The sequence below is a fragment of the Scleropages formosus genome, chromosome 22 (genome assembly GCF_900964775.1).
Source record: "Scleropages formosus chromosome 22, fSclFor1.1, whole genome shotgun sequence".
Taxonomy (NCBI): domain Eukaryota; kingdom Metazoa; phylum Chordata; class Actinopteri; order Osteoglossiformes; family Osteoglossidae; genus Scleropages; species Scleropages formosus.
Genome location: NC_041827.1, coordinates 2,727,062 through 2,743,631, shown reverse-complemented (window position 1 = coordinate 2,743,631; position 16,570 = coordinate 2,727,062). Strand labels below are relative to the sequence as shown.

Sequence of the window (16,570 nt, the reverse complement as noted above, 5' to 3'; positions counted from 1 at the left end):
CAAACCCTATTTACACTGTCTACACTGAGAACACACACACATTTTCAGAACCGCTTGTCCCATACAGGGTCACGGGGAACCGGAGCCTATCCGGTAACACAGGGCGTAAGGCCGGAGGGGGAGGGGACACACCCAGGACGGGACGCCAGTCCGTCGCAAGGCACCCCAAGCGGGACTTGAACCCCAGACCCACCGGAGAGCAGGACTGTGGTTCAACCCACTGCACCACCGCACCCCTCCACACAAAGAGCAAACAATTATATTTTGCCTGAACTAGGATGGTTGTAGAAAACTTCAACATGTACCTGAAACTTCTCATGAAAGCAACTTACAATTATTCACCCATCTATACAGCTGGAAAAATTCACTGGAGCAATTTAAGATAAGTACCATGGTCAAAAGTGCTCAAGCTGGAGGTGGGATTCAAACCTGCAACCTTGGTCGAAAGGCAGAGGTTTTAACCCCTACACCACCAGCTGAATCTTCAGCATCCTACAGTTATACTAACAGCAACTGGAATGAGGTCAGTGGAGCTTCAGGTTCCTGATCATGGCACTCTTGAACCCTTGTCCAACCCAGCCTCATCAAATAGGCTCTGCTCCACCTACCACTGCTGAAACTTTTTTTTTTGATTTATGCTCTCACCCAGTGTGTATTTCAGCTGGATCCACACAGAAGATGCCACCCACCTGTTTAACGGACCAATCCGCTGATGGTCTCCCTCTCAACCCCCCTCCCTCTTTATGGAATCCCTCTCATCTACAGAACGGTACTGATTGACCTGAGGGACAAAAGCCAGGTCTTGTGACTTGTCCAGAGGCATCCTCATCGACTCGTGTCTTTTGCCTTATTGGTGGTTGTAAATAACGTGTTATAATTATACGGGTAGTAAGAGTAAGGAGACAGACCATAATGTTGTCAGTCTCAGGAGAGACCCTGCTGCTACCATACTTCAGCAAGGTACTTAAAGTGTTTACTGCTGTAACATCTCCACTTGTATAACAGTTACCTGTATTCATTTAGCAGATGTTTTTCTCCAAAGCGACGTGCATTTCATAGAAAATACAATACGTACGTTACATTAGCAGAAAGACTTAGATGCAGACATGTGATTCTGAAGTACAGTTAATTTGTTACTTTCCACCATATGAACCAATGTTTCGTCACACGAGTAGCTGCATAAACCTTTTTCCGAATATCGACAATTCCTAATCACATTCCTAGTAATTTTTTTAAACATTTACAAGTAGCTGCATGAAGGTTTATCTGATGATCAACAGTTATGATCTCAAAGATACACACACTGTCGTGGCAAGCAAGAGCCCAACCCAGCTGCACAGGGCACAAAGCTGGGGGGGAGGGGACATACCACCCAGGACAGGATGCCAGTCTGTCGCAAGGAATCCCAAGCAGGACTCGAACCCTAGACCTGCCAGAGAGCAGGACCCAGCCAAACCCACTGTACCACCATGCCCCCCTTCTCAAGGACATAGTGTTTGAATATGTACACATTACATGAACTTAAGAGATCATGGGAGAAGTGAGTCCAGAAGTGGCTGAGGTTTAAGACCCTTTCTAAATGTAGACAGAGATTCAGCAGCTCTGAGTCAGAGGGGGAGGTCGTTCCACCACATATAGTGTATAAATGGAATACATTTTAAGGTGCTTTCATGAAAAAAGCCAAGGAAATATAACTCAAGCATAGGCTGTACTTCTCCAGAGTGTAAATCAAGGTGCTGCACTGGTCTAAGTGGTGAGACGTAACAGGGAGGGGATGCCACAATGAATTATGGGAAAAGGGATCTTGCTGGTAGCGACCTCTGTGTTAAATGATGTCATTCTGCCTTTTTTGTGTTGTAATTCATTACAGGCAGGACTCACTACATCTGGTGGAGCAACATTTACACACAACTCTCAGGGAATCTCAGGTCTGAACCATAAAGTTAACTTTTGAGAACAAGGTCTCCATGATTTCCTCAAGCTCTCCACTCCAATAGCAGATACACACATCTAGTGTAAAACCATACAAAACTAACAGAAAATAGTAGCACGCTTCTCCAAAAAGAAACTCTCCGAACAATGCATCTTATCTATATATATATATACAGTATTGTGCAAAAGTTTTAGGCACTTGGGGAAAAAACTGTAAAGTGAGAATGCTTCCAAAAATAATGCTCTTAATTAATAAATTTCCTACAAAGCTTAGTAACCATCCATTGCCAACAACCGCTTGTCCCGAGTGGGGTCGTGGCGACCTTGGCCGGGTCCCAATCTCTGGCGGGTCTGGGGTCGAGCCCTGTTTGGGGTGCCTTGCAATGGACTGGCGTTCTGTCCTGGGTGTGTCCCCTCCCACTCCAGCCTTGCGCCCTGTGTGTTGCCGGGTTAGGCTCCGGTTCACTGTGACCCCCGCTTGGGATAAGTGGCTTCAGACAATGTGTGCGTGTGTGTGTGTGTGTGTGTGTATACTTTCTTTCTTTAACGACATGCAAAACCCTTACTGTAATACTCTAACTTCATGCAAAAGGAATGCTTGGAGATTTAAAATATGCTCTTTCCCATTAACACTAATGCAGAAGACATTAAACAACTGTCTAAAACAAATATTTTTGTGAAACATTTACATGCCTAAGACTTTTGCACAGCCCTGTATATATATATATATATATATATATATATATAAAAAATGTAACAACCCGCGTTACTGTGTTCGAGTGGGAAATGTGTTTATTGGTTTGATTTGGGTGATGTATGGGGAATATAAGGGGGTGATTGGGACTGCCAGGAGGAGAAAGAGGGGAGAGCCTGGGGCCGCTAAGCAGGCTGGGAAGGCTGGCTAGACGCGCAGGTCCTGGAGGGAATGGGGCCCTTGGACTGAGAGCATTAGTTCCCTGGTGCCGGTGTTCTAATAAAATGTTTGAGATGAACGGTGCCTCTGCGTCCTTCTTCGTCCCATCCAAACCCACAGCGCTGCACGCCACAATATATACACTCTATGTGTGTGTGTGTGTGTGTGTGTGTGTGTGTGTGTGTGTGTGTGTGTGTGTTATGCTAAAAGGGAGGAAACATGAATATTCATAAGTTGAAAACTACCGAAATATAGCACCAGTGACGGGTGCACATCTTGGTGATCACAAGGGCGAGTGATGTTCTGAACGATGTGATGAAATGAACAGTTTGTACAAGGCAACTTGCAGGTAACACAGAGATATGAAGATTAGATGGGTCCAAGGGATGGTACCTTTGGCTAGATAACAGCAGGCGCATGTCATGCACAACATGATTCCATCAGACAAAAGACAAAACTTCTGCTTCATAAAGAATTTTCTTTCTCACTTGCTTGTATGGAATGTTGCTTTCTTCTCCCTGAGTCCAGATTTAGGCAACAGCATTAACTGTCAGGTGAGTCCAGGTTTTTGACGCTTCATTCAATGTATTGATTGCAAGCTTTGCAGCAGTAATGCATGATGGGAATTGAATAGGATGTGCTATTATAGGCAAGTTCAGAGGCAAAGCAATAAACCTTGGTACTGAAACTCATGGATGACTGCACATCCTGACCGGAAAGAATAAAAATAAAACTGTAATTTGTACACACACACACACATTTTCAGAACCGCTTGTCCCATAGAGGGTCACGGGGAACCGGAGCCTACCTGGTAACACAGGGCGTAAGGCCGGAGGGGGAGGGGATACACCCAGGACGGGACGCCAGTCCGTCACAAGGCACCCCAAGCGGGACTCGAACCCCAGACCCACTGGAGAGCAGGACCGTGGTCCAACCCACTGCGCCACCGCACCCCCCTGTAATTTGTAATAAAACTGTAATACTGCCATGTTAAAAGAAAGCTAAAAACACAATGTAGAGGGGGCAATGGGTTTCACTGGGTCCTGCTCTCTGGTGGGTGTGGGGTTTGAGCCCTGCTTGGGGTGCCTTGCGACAGACTGGTGTCCCGTCCTGGGTGTGTCCCCTCCCCCTTTAGCATTGCAGCTCTGGGGCCCCGCATGGGACAAGCGGTTTCAGACAGTGTGTGTGTGTGTGTGTGTGTATGTGTGATAGAAACACTTTATATATCATGCAGCCAAATTGATAGGTAAAAGGTAAGCAGAGAATTATATTACTGGCATTACAATTTCATGAACATACCATTAAAACAGAATACTTTACATCAAGCAGAAATACCAACTCAGTGTATAACAAATTCTTCAACCCTAAAAAGTACAGAAAAATCAGTTCAACAATTTTTTACAACATAAAACTTAATTTTAGGTACTAAAAATAAATTTTGCACATCTAACAGAATAATATGATATTCAGAGCAGTATTCATTGGTGCAATAATTGTATATTTGTGACAATAAGGCCATTGCATGTTTACACTGAGTGGGAGATGGGAGCCACTGCCTGAAAAACAGTAAAAAAAAGGTGTCATAAACTGGGGTCAATACATGCTATGCAATTAAATATTTTTATTATTTTCCCTACAAACAGTCTACATTACTGATGACCACAGCAAAAGGATAATCAAAGGAACATCTGAAGAGCTCAGTCACAGAGTTCAGGTGTGCTGTGGAAGTACAGACATGCGTTCCTTAACGATGGGGATACGTTCTGAGAAATGCGTCGTTAGGCGATTTTGTCGTTATGCGATCATAGAGTGTACTTATACAAACCTAGATGGTACAGTCTCGAACATAGAGTGTATTTACACACACCTAGATGGTATAGCCTCGATCATAGAGTGTACTTACACACACCTAGATGGTATAGTCTCAATCACAGAGTGTACCTATACACACCTAGATGGTATAGCCTCGATCACAGAGTGTACCTATACACACCTAGATGGTATAGGCTCAATGTAGTCAAGAGACACGGTAAACAAGATTTATGACACTGCTGCTGGCATAACACAGCACACTGTACAATACACCCATTTCCTGCCCAAACTCATGGTCACATGGGTCATTACAATATCTTTGGACCATGGGAAGAAACCCACACAGACACGGGCCAAACATACAACCACCACACAGAATGGGCAGGATGCAAACCTATGCCCGCACAGCCCAAGTGCTACCACTTGCATCACCGCATTGTCCGTAATGGGAAATACACACACATCATCTGAACTGCTTGTCCCTTACAGGGTTGCTGGGAGCCAGAGCCTAACCTGGCAACACAGGGCATAAGGCTGGAGGGGGAGGGGACACACCCAAAACGAGACACCAGTCCACCGCAAGGCACCCCAAGCGAGACTTGAACCCCAGACCCACCAGAGAGCAGGACCCAGTTCAACCCACTGTGCCACTGCACCACCACACCCCCCTTAATGGGAAATAGTTAATATGAATAGGTTTTCCTGATTTTGTAGTCTAAGATATATTTTACTACTTGAAAAGAAATCAAATTAAGCCCTTGGCAACAACGTGGCATCCTTTACAATGGCTGTTCTCTTTAGACAGCACAGACATATGGAAGCTGCTCGGTGTGTTCATTGTACTGCCGAATAACACGGCCTGATGGATTTATAATGAAAATGGATGACAGTTCAAAGGGAACGCTCGTCAGTACTCGCCAAACAGTGCTCAGGAATTGAAAAAGGGAATCTCCCAGGAGTGGTTAAAAAGCAAGGAGGAGAAAGCCGTAACATGAACAAAGCCTGTTCATAACCTTCCTTCAAGTGCCCCCGCATCACAATGCCCTCCACCCCCCCCACCAACTCCCACCGAACCCTGGCAAGATGCCTGAGTGGCCGAATGACATGCTGTCCCCTGGGACGTGATTCCCTTTGTCACGAGCGGGTCTCCCCAGCTCCTGTCGCTCGGCTGCCAACGCGAGCAGTGAACGGACCGCCTGCCCTACTGTGTCGTCATAATGGGGTATCCTAGCGACAACCAACAGGATTCCCCTGACAACACTCCATGCACATTACGCAGAGAGATCCTTCTGTGAGGAAATGGGATGGCCATCCCAGTGCTAAAATGCAACCGTGGCGTCAGGTTTGATGTGATCTTTATTCAAGCCAGGCCAACAGGTTCACACTGCATGGTAACACATGGCCACAGGAAGGGCGACAGTCAGAGAACGCTGTCTGATCTCTCTCGGAAAAGCACTGTGCAAGACCACGGTGGCTGCGCACGTCATCATAACGCATTTATAACTCTGAAAGCTAAAGTAAAAGAAGGTGAAACCCAGCAATAACAAAAACACAGCCCTCGCGGTATGAACTTGCACAGCCCAATGGGTCAGACATAGCCTTGCTCTGTCACAGCATTTTCACTTTCCCTTTCACAGCAACGGCATTTTCACAGCACTTCCAATCGTTTAAAGTGGCACTAGCAATGAAGACTGAAATTTTTCTCATATTTTAAATAATATTTTAATTTTGTTTGCATTTCTTTTTCACAGACTTGGTAGTTTTCAGTTTTAATCTGATCATTAAATGGGGTACGCCTTTAAAGATGCCCTATAGTTACCATTTTATGATTACTTGTGGTATAGAAAGAATCAGTGATCATGGGTGTGTGGGGGACCTCATGAAAATGACCGCATGCTGAGACCACTGTCAGAGTCTGTAATGAAAACAAATGGACCTGGGAATTTTTAAGTGATTCTAGAAGGAATATGAAGCAGAACAGCTTTGGGAAACTTCTAGTTCATTAGGAGCTGGAATGAGTGTCAGTGCAGAGGTGCACTAAATAGGCAGCATCTGCCTGGGAGAAAGCCCAGGAGGTACAGGTCGAGGCTAAAAGAAAGGTGAAATATCAAATCACCTTCGAGCTCATTCCTCTGTCTGGAATGTGAAACACAAATGATCTGAATCATTTAACCAGCTGAGAAGCCGTCTTCCTCCTGGCTTTGTAGCTGGGAAAACATGAAATGCTAATAATTTCAGTGAGCGGGATGTTTTCCCTGCAGGGATGCAATGAGGAATGGTCCGAATCTCATTGTTTTAAACATGTAAGATGAAATTACCCTTTAATAGTACCTGTAAATGAAAAGGCCATTATAACTCTAATTCTTCTCCGGTTGCATTTAAAGCATGAATGGATGGATGCACTCGGAGATTCAAGCGAAGGCTGCGTGTGACGAATGGAACCGGGCGTCTGCCACGGAATCCAAACTCAGCCCTGTAATGGAGAATTAATTGCAGCAAAAGCTGGTGCTTCGGAACAAAGGCACTTGTCTGTGTGACTGTAATAGCAGGCCTCATTGCTATTCCGAGCGGCTGAGTGTAATAAATAATTTTCAGCCGTCTACTAGCTTGATACTGTATTGATTGGGGCCAGGCAAGCATGAAGTGCATTGATTGGAATCTGTGCATTAGCATATAGATGAGCTACTTCCAGGGGTACAGAAAGGAGGGAGTGGAGGGGGCTGCAATGGGTGGGGGGAAGAAGTAGAGCGATGAAGGCTGCCCACATCTTCCTGAATTTCATATCAAAAAAGAACCAAAGGCCAGTACTGTTTTCAATATGCATTTACATTCGTTCATTTTGTTGATGTTTTTCTCCAAAGCAACTTACAATATTAAGCTATTTATAACTATTTAGCCATTTAAACAGCTGGGTAATTTTACTGGAGCAATCTTAGAGTAAACACCTTGCTCAAGGAGGTACTTACCTGGAGGTAGGATTCAAACTAGCAACCTTTGGGTCCAAAAACAGCAGCTCTAAGCATTACACTAGCAGCTGGCCTGGTGATACCCTTGATAACTGGAGAGTTAATGCACAGCAGCGAACACTTTGTCCATCTTTAGCAAGCAGGAGCGCAACGTGCTTCCATCATCTACGACATTCTTTTTCATCTTTAACATTAACACGTCAAACTCAGCTGATACCGGTTAGATTTGCACATTCTAAGTTCCATGTGGAATTTGACATCCTTGGGGGAACTTCATTTTTAAAATATTTTATATACCTGATCTCCTCTAAGAAGTGGAACATTTGAACTGTAGCCACTCGTATTAAAATTTCATTTTAGACAACCTTAAAATAACTGTAGGAAGCCAGGTGATCTTGTAAAACTTACTATACTGTTTTAATGTTGCCTACAGAATAATAAATAAAACATATTCTTGTGGAAAAAAGCATCATGATAGGGTCAAACTTGATTCAGCGGCATGAATGGTTCAACGGCATGTTTATGGTAACTGCCACTTATGGCATCTGTTGACATTCTGTCTTTTGGAAAGTAAAGATACCTTAATGTTGAGGATCATAGAGAATATTGGTGGTCTTCGTAGCTTGGGTAGATGGTTGAGGTGTTCGGTTATTCGCTGAGCTTGGCATTTAGGTTGCAAACGTTTCATCACTAGTCGAGGCGACATTATCAGTGTGCAAGTTGTGCGATTTGTGTTGGATGCTTCCTCCTTTATATATGGTTTGATGGGCAGGTACAAAACATTCAAGGGATTTCCTTGAGGCCTGGTACTCTTCAGTCAATTCCATAAACAAACATATCGAACTGGACCCCATCTACGAGCCAATAGGATGCAAGGACCAACTAGGACCTAACCTTTATCGAACCAGTTCCGATTTGAAACCAGCAACCGACCAATCAGAAATCAGAAGAACTGCTCATGCTCAGGGGGTGCGGTGGCGCAGTGGGTTGGACCGCAGTCCTACTCTCCGGTGGGTCTGGGGTTCGAGTCCCGCTTGGGGTGCCTTGTGACGGACTGGCGTCCCGTCCTGGGTGCGTCCCCTTCCCCCTCCGGCCTTACGCCCTGTGTTGCCGGGTAGGCTCCGGTTCCCCGTGACCCCGTAAGGGACAAGCGGTTCTGAAAATGTGTGTGTGTGTGCTCATGCTCAAGGTCACATGAAACCAACCAATCACGTCCAAGCTTCAGGCAATCCCACCTATCAAACCATATATAAAGGAGGAAGCATCCATACCTTAATGTCCCTTCCAACTTTAAAGTCAATTGTCAAAACTCAGCTGTTTACATGCACATCTGAAGTTACACGGCAGGCTTGAGAAGCTTCAATGAATATGTCCAGTGAGACAAAGACTTGTTTAGACATGGGGGGGGGTTGGCTTCCAAGACATCATGCATCTGCATATATAAAAAATGTGAATTGCATTGCAGCATTGTTACAAAAAACTCACTAAATGGAGGTCAAAGGACAGGGTAAATTATTAACAAATAAATCAAAATGTTACTATTTTAAATTATTTATGTGTGATTTCTACTGAGGCATGACATATGTAACAGGAGAAGTGCTATATGAGTTGAGAATTGAGAATAGCACTTTGTGTAAAGAATGTGCAGTAAAGTCACAAAGAAAACTTTGGAGCTGTAACAATCCCTATTCAAAGATGTGTAAAAAGCAAAATTTTCACATCTAGAAATGCAGTCTCTCATTTACATGATGCTTTGTCCAGAGCAACATACAGTGTTAAGATACTTAGAAGTATTTACCCATTTTCACAGGGGGGCAAATTCTTTCTACAGGAACAATTTCAGGCTAAGTACCTTACTCAAAGGTATTACAGCTGGAGACAAGATTCAAACCCGCAACCTTCGGATGCAAAGGCAGCAGCTTTAACCACTTCACTACCAGATGCCATCTTGTGCTTATTAACAGACAATGACTGAATTGGAAAACAATGAAATTGTGTATTTTATACAGTATAATAATAAGTGATATATGTGTGTGTTTCAGAGCAGCCTTTTGCTGGCGAAACCTGTCCATGTTTCCTGGTTGTCCAATTTTAGAGTAACTTGCCGCTGCAGTTGCCTCACCTGGTGCTTTTTATCCTATGGCGGTAATCCCCGGTCAGAGCGCTTCGTCAGGGGACACCCTGGACTACGTGTCTTTCGTTGTGTGAAGAAAGAGAGAGGGGAAAAAAATGTGTTTCCCACAACTGGGTGTCCACTCGCTTTCAGATGTAATTGAGCGGCCTGACAGCGACCTAATAGACTTGTCTGGAGCAGTCCAGCGGGCACACACAAAGACGCTCACACAGAGCTCTTGGCAGAGCCTGGCTCGTGTCCAGGGCTATTCCCACCCTCCCCGGTGCTGCTCCCCTCCCTCCGAGTGGCAGTGGGAGAGGGCGCGCGTCTGCCGTGAGAGTATCCCCCTTTCCGCTCCATCCCTCAGCACACAAACACGTGGCAGTCAGTCAGGGAAGACACGGCGAACGGCCGAGGAGCAGACGAAACAACGCAATCCTCCCTGAAGACTTGTCCGCTTTGTCCCACCGCACTTCCAGACATAGGACGCTGCTCAGAAATGGTCATTATTTACCTGGATTATTTCGTCAACGCATGGTAATTCCCAAGGTTTCTAGGGTAATTCAGCACATGCCTTGAATTTTACTGTCAATTAAACACCTACAGGGATTAGTTTGCCCTTCAGCTAATATATACTGTGTGTGCTAGACAGGCACACCGCAAAACGGGATATGGTCCCTTAGAGGTAAAACATTTCACTGCTAACCTGATGACGTATTCCAGGTTCTTACCCTGTGCTACGGAGAAAGGGGACCCCAATGCTTTTGGATGATGGGGGGGTGGATCGGGACATGGAAGGAGGCCACAGCGCTACCTTCCCTACACCCAGTGACCCCACCCAGTTGGCTGCCTTTACAAAACCACAAACCCTTCCACAGGACACCCCACCTCACCCCCATCTGCAAGCTATGTCTGAGATCTCTCTTCGTCCAATAACATGTGGCATGGTGCTTGCAATTAAGCATGTTTCACAGACCAAATTTTCCACATTAAAGTCAGTCATGCAAGTTAATAATGCAAGGCGACGCGAGCCTGCGGAGCATTGTTACGTTAAAAGCAGGCAATAGACCTGGAGACCAGGGCCCTCCCCAGAGCCCAGATCTGGGGTATTCCTGCCCAGCGAGCTGTCTTTAGTGTCTCAGGAGATCATAGGACTTGGTGTTTGCTCCACCAGCTCAGGCATCCGTAAGCCTGCCTCTCAGATGTGCTTTACTTTGTAATCTCAACTGGGACGTCAAGTTATTGGCCCTTTGTAAAAAATGGTATAAATAGCTGTAAATTAACATGAAAGTCCTTTTTTAAATTGTAATATGTCCAGGAGGGGTGGGCAGCCACTGGTACTTCGACCCCAAAAGGTATTTTCGCCCTTGCGTTAGGAGTTTTTTGTGTCCTTTTCTCTGTGGCCAGTTGGTCTACTTATAGCTTTAACAACTAAGATGGGCATTATAGTAATTTAATGTATAGGCAAACTTTTATTTGTATTGTCTCTGATCCTTTGTTCAGTGCTCTCTCACTGTGTGAAAAGAGCTCTATGAAAATATATTGAATTAAACGGAATTGTTTTGATAGCTGCACAAGTAGGAATATGTCACTGAGGTCAGAAGAAGTCAGACAGTAAACTTAAGCCCGAGTTAGCAACCTTCATAAGCCCCAGACAGCAGCAGCTGTACGGAAGACAGATGTTGAACAGACTGTGTATAAAGTGTGACACAGGAGTTTACAAAAGCAGCTTTCGACAGACGTTGAGTCCTACAATGATTATACAGGAGACACAAGGTAAATCTGAAAACCAGACTTGTTAGATACTCTGATCACCATCACCCCTCCCTCCCCGACCCCCTTTCTTTATTCTAACCCTTCCATGGCAGACCCACAGGTGACCCTCATGATCACAATAGGATTGCAATAGGATTGCATTCTGGGTCATATACAATCATCCGCATGGGAGAAATCGGTATTTGAAGCTATATTTTGCGCTGCACCCAAAATATTTCCATTGTCTGGGTGGACACTCCCCCAAAAAACAAAGTAATTCATTTCGACCCGTCAGGCTCCTGCTTGTTTGGAGTTACAATCTCTCCCTGCAGCTGCTGCATTTATACAATGAGAAAATCCAGACTGTGGAGCTGTGTGTGTTTGTGTGTGCGTGAGAGAGAGCGAGATGGCAGCCACACCCTGCATTTATCTCACACACTGGCACTCGATGAGATAGCAAAATATCTTTCCTTTGGCTTTTAAGGCTCCCGTAAGCCTCAAGCTGAATTTCCCTTGTTCTGCTTTTTTTTCTTGCTTTGGCTCTTGAAGGCTCCTGACCATCTGAAGCAGTGAGAGCAATGGCAGCAGTGTAGCTTCAGGTGGAAAAAGGCAAGGGGGAGAAGAGAGAATGGCCATGGGGGGTGTAGATCAGAGTGGTGTGCTCCAGTGGCTGGAACACTTGCAACAGGAGCAGAGTGACGCTCCGGACCTTGGCAGCAAGCGTGAGATTTATCTTTTCCAGCTGGGAGTCTCCAGACCACCCAGAGCAATACCTGGGTGACCACGATCAACAAGCATCCTGGCCTTCTGGACAGCGGATCAGGGGCAAATCTGTCCTGAAACTCAACAGCTGCACACCTGTCTGTCTGCCTTTGGAGAAAACAGATGAAGATTTTGGCAGAACTTAAAAAAGTGACATAACTACAAGCGGCCCTATTTGCTGCGGCTCTTCCTGTCACGTCCACGCCAGCATCACCATCGACAGCACCTGACACAGATCAAGCACCGGACACCAATCAGTACACGCACCCTTAAGAAACCCTCCTCCGCTCCCCTTCCCTTGCGGAATCTCTCTGAGACAACCGTCCCTCTGTGCTATGTCCTGGTCTTCCTCATCCCTTGCTTCCTGTATCCATTCTCCGGATTTTGACCCTTTGCATTGTCCACTGACCACGTCCATGGATCCTTGCTCTCACTCAGTCCGCCGATCGACCGACTCTTCGCCCGACCCCGACAACGAGAGCTTGCCTGACCCCTTGGTTCCTGACGAACGCTCCTGCACTTGGGTCCAGCCGCCCCGGCGTCCTCGGTTCCGTGTGACACTACCATTCATGAGCAACGTTTTGTGCTCGCCTAGGATCACAACCCCAGCCTTGAAAAGCATCCCATTTTGCCAAGGTCAGAGTGATGACACAGTTATTCTTCGCATGTGTTCTCCAGCACGGTGACGTTTCTATCGGATTTATTGCACTTACTGTGGCACTGACTATGGCCAATGAGCAGCTGTACTAATGTATGAGCCAAGGAGCAGCCCATCTCCTCTCCAGCTTAGGTAGTAAAACTGAAATTGTTTAACTGCAAAAATATCCAAATGTCAAAAGTGTAAAACGACAATTTATCCAAGCTTGAGCGGACTACATTGAAATAGATCCATACTCTGAAGTCATAGATGCCCTGCAGATGTGGTGCTCAAACACAGCCTTGGAGATACGGCGGGTAGACAGGGGTGCGGTTGTCCCCCCACCAATGGAGTACACAGATCCACGGCATGCAGTGCTTTGCAGGGTGGAGGGCAATTTGGCACTCAGAGCCATTATGCAGATGTAGCACTAAAGCAGGATTAGAGTGTCTGATTTAATCTCCAAATGGCACAATTACAAGAATCCCCCCATTTCACTCCCCCGTGAGTAATACTGGGGGCGTCATTTAACCTTACATGGGACCTACCTCTGCGTAGTATTCCTCGCTATCTGCTTGCTCAGTGGCGCTGCTGCATCGACAGGCTGCCAATCTCAGCAGTTTGCACATGTCTCCGTTGCGCCCTGGAGAGTGCCGTCATAACATCAAAGCACCGCGATGCACGTCTCATCCCGCGAACGCGTCTCGCTGCCAAACGCACACGCACGCACACACACATAAACGCACGGCAGATGAGGCACACGGTCACCCAGTGGCCCAGCACCATGGAGTCGAAGCACAGCCCCAACGCACAAAATCCGTTCACCTGCAGAACAGACAACGACAAACAGCTGTCACACATCACCCGTGACTTCTGCTCGCAGCACGTATTTCCGTACGGTAGCGGTGTGACTACACCATTTTGTCAGCACATAAATATTGAACATCTCCAAGATTGCACGGCCTTTGGCCATAGACGGGGTCGCTTAGAAATACGTTTCCAGATCTGTTTCTACACCCAACCGATGAAGGCGCCTCATGTATTTTCAGGGACGAGAAGTCGTCTAGCGGACTGGTGCTGGTACGCCACCTCCCAGAAGTGTTTGCGCAAAAAAGGGCAACCAGAGGGCTGCGAAAGAGAGCTGTGCCTGGGACAAAGCGCTCAATTCGGCTGGCAGAGGAAAGGCCAGCTGATGGACACCCCCACTTCCCAGCCCGCATTACCCCCCCGGGCCTCATGGCCCCCCAGCCAGTGTCCTACCTCTTGGTTGTAATCCGGGCTTATTATTTGAACTGGGTCCACGGGGAGTTCACGCAGCGGCGAATACGCCCCCCCTCCCTCGCAGCCTCCCAAGATGGAGCTTCATCTGGATGTGAATTAGCCAGCCTCTAATTGAGGGAAAATTATTTAAAATGTTCTGTAGGTGATGCAATCAGAAGGCCTTTTGGAAGGAGAAACCCATTGGTCCTTTGGACTGTGTTTCTTGCACAACTTGCAATAGGGATTTGCTTCAAGTGCTTCTGATTTCGAACCTCATTGGTTGACAACTCATTAGGAATGACAAGGCATCGGTGATGAGTGGTATGTGGGGAAGCGTGGCACCGCATCTGCGTCTTCCCCCCTTTGCAGTAGGAGAATAGGGCAGAATGGTTCCACGTCGTTTACGGTAAAGAGATGGAGGGAAGCCGTGTTCAGGGTGGTGCTAACATGGTCGCATTGTTTGCGGTATGATATGTTTAGAAAATGTCTTTCGCATCACTTTACGCACACAGGGTAAAGTTCACCCCAAGCGAACATCAAGATCAGGTTCTCAGAATTCTTCATTTCACACAGGAAGGGGCTTGTCATGATGGCATTGCACCACAGACGGTTTATTAAGCGCAGTTGGTGTCGCCTTCGGCAGCTATACGACAAAGCAATAAGTGCAAATGACAAAACAAAGGTGCCCTATAAGCCCCGCAGCCTTTATCGGGTAATGCAGGGTCTGATCCAGTTCTAGGCAAAACCCCAAAAAGCATAAGACAAGGGACTGAGACTGCAACTGCAACACGCTGATCTGCTAGGAAGGAGCGAAGGATCGGAAACACGTACATGGCCACACACGACTTTAATTGATTCTCCCCATGACCCTCAGGGCAGAGGTGAGCATCTCCTGCCTTTTGTGTTGTCTGCGCTCCTCGAAAGGCAAGTGCAACACTGCACACTTGGCTATGACATGGGAAGGCACAGCTACCTGAATCCAGCCACAGGCCAGCTGAGCGTGCATCTCAATACCCTTACAAGAAATTCATTGCATGATTTAGAACATTTGCCACTGATGCTCAGGACCTCTGACCTGAGTCTGCAAGGAGATCTAGACCTGCATATCAAGTGGCAGAGCGAAGGAAGGAAGCCAGGAGGAAAGCGCGAGCCAATGTAATTTGCTGCTAAAGTGGGGCAGGAGGACTGCTGGTGAGCGCTGGTGAAGATCGATGTGTGTCAGTCTCACGTGTGAGTCCAGAGCCTGGAAGGATCCACATGGTGGAAAGGTGGTTCTCTCCCAGGCTGAGGTGGGGTTTGGGGAGGTCTTCATGGCAAGGACTGTGCAGGCATTTTGCGGTGCCTTATAGAGGCCAATAACCCATCTGAGGTTCACACTAAGGGGGGGGCATTTGTATCCATTTCATGTGCTCCATCCTATTGTGGTCGTCGGAGGCGCCTGGGGGGTTAGACCCAGCCAGTCTCTAAAGAGAGCATTAACTACGCGCCACACTTGTTAGGGTAATGGAGCCCCCCCCCCCCTCCCCCAAGGGGTGTTGACCCTGAGGGTACGGACTGATTGCTCTCCAAACACCAACCCCCCCCGCCACGTAAAACCCGTTTCCCTGCAGATTCGCCTACATGGTGTGTTCTCTGCAATGAGTCGAAAAGCGTCTTTTGGCATCGAGAGAATGTCGGCACCCGAATTCCGTCTGGGTTCGGTTAAATTAGGGCACGAGCCCTCCGAGAGTTTTCAGTTGTGGAAACGCTTTTGATGCTGTAAAAATCCTACATCCTGACACCTCTCTCTCAGGGGGTCATCCAGAGGTGCCTTGTCTGAGTTGCAGGACTGTGGTCTTTATCTGGTCACACAGATGCTGAAGGGTCTCCTTTTAAAGGTCCTGATTTCATGCAGACTCACCAGCACACAGACACACACAAACACTCATACACACACACGCGTGAGTACGAGCACAAGCACACGCACACACACACACACACACACACACACACACACACACACACACACAGCAGCAGCAAAACTATAAGCCAGGGCAACAATATCCTCTCCACAAAGAGACAGTTGTGAGCTCCCTACCTTATGTCTAGGCCCCGTCTGCCTCCTCGGCTGGGCTTTCTTCTTCCTCTCTTGGTATCCTACACCATTTCTTGTTATATCCGACAGTCTCAGAATAGACCAGGCAGAGAGGAGGTGCAGGAGAGAGAGAGAAAAAAAAAAAAAACACAGAACATTAGCATTCCAAAATGTGACACGTGGCCTGATCTGTCCAATAAATGGAGTGTGTTTTTCTCTGGCACTCCCCTTCCCCCTCCAAACACTCCTCCCCCCCACAGTCCTGCTCTCCTGTCAGGTCAGTAGTACAGAAGGCCTGTCATTGTCTCCATAGCAACGTGGAGGGATTTAACCCTTGCCTGGAATT

At 46.8% G+C, this 16,570-nt stretch overlaps 1 protein-coding gene across 6 annotated transcripts in view; it reads right to left on the bottom strand.

Annotated features, from left to right (window-relative positions):
* The window catches only part of phc2b (polyhomeotic homolog 2b (Drosophila)), a 52,994-nt gene extending 36,630 nt beyond the window's left edge, over positions 1-16,364 (bottom strand). For 5 of the 6 annotated variants that reach the window (XM_029247748.1, XM_029247747.1, XM_029247750.1 and 2 more), the window contains exon 1: positions 16,228-16,342. The gene's annotated coding sequence lies outside the window, so the exon portion shown is untranslated. Of the gene's footprint in view, positions 1-16,227 lie in introns of all 6 variants that reach the window. The other variant, XM_029247752.1, reaches the window with a different exon arrangement.
* Between the last annotated feature and the right edge of the window lie 206 nt (positions 16,365-16,570).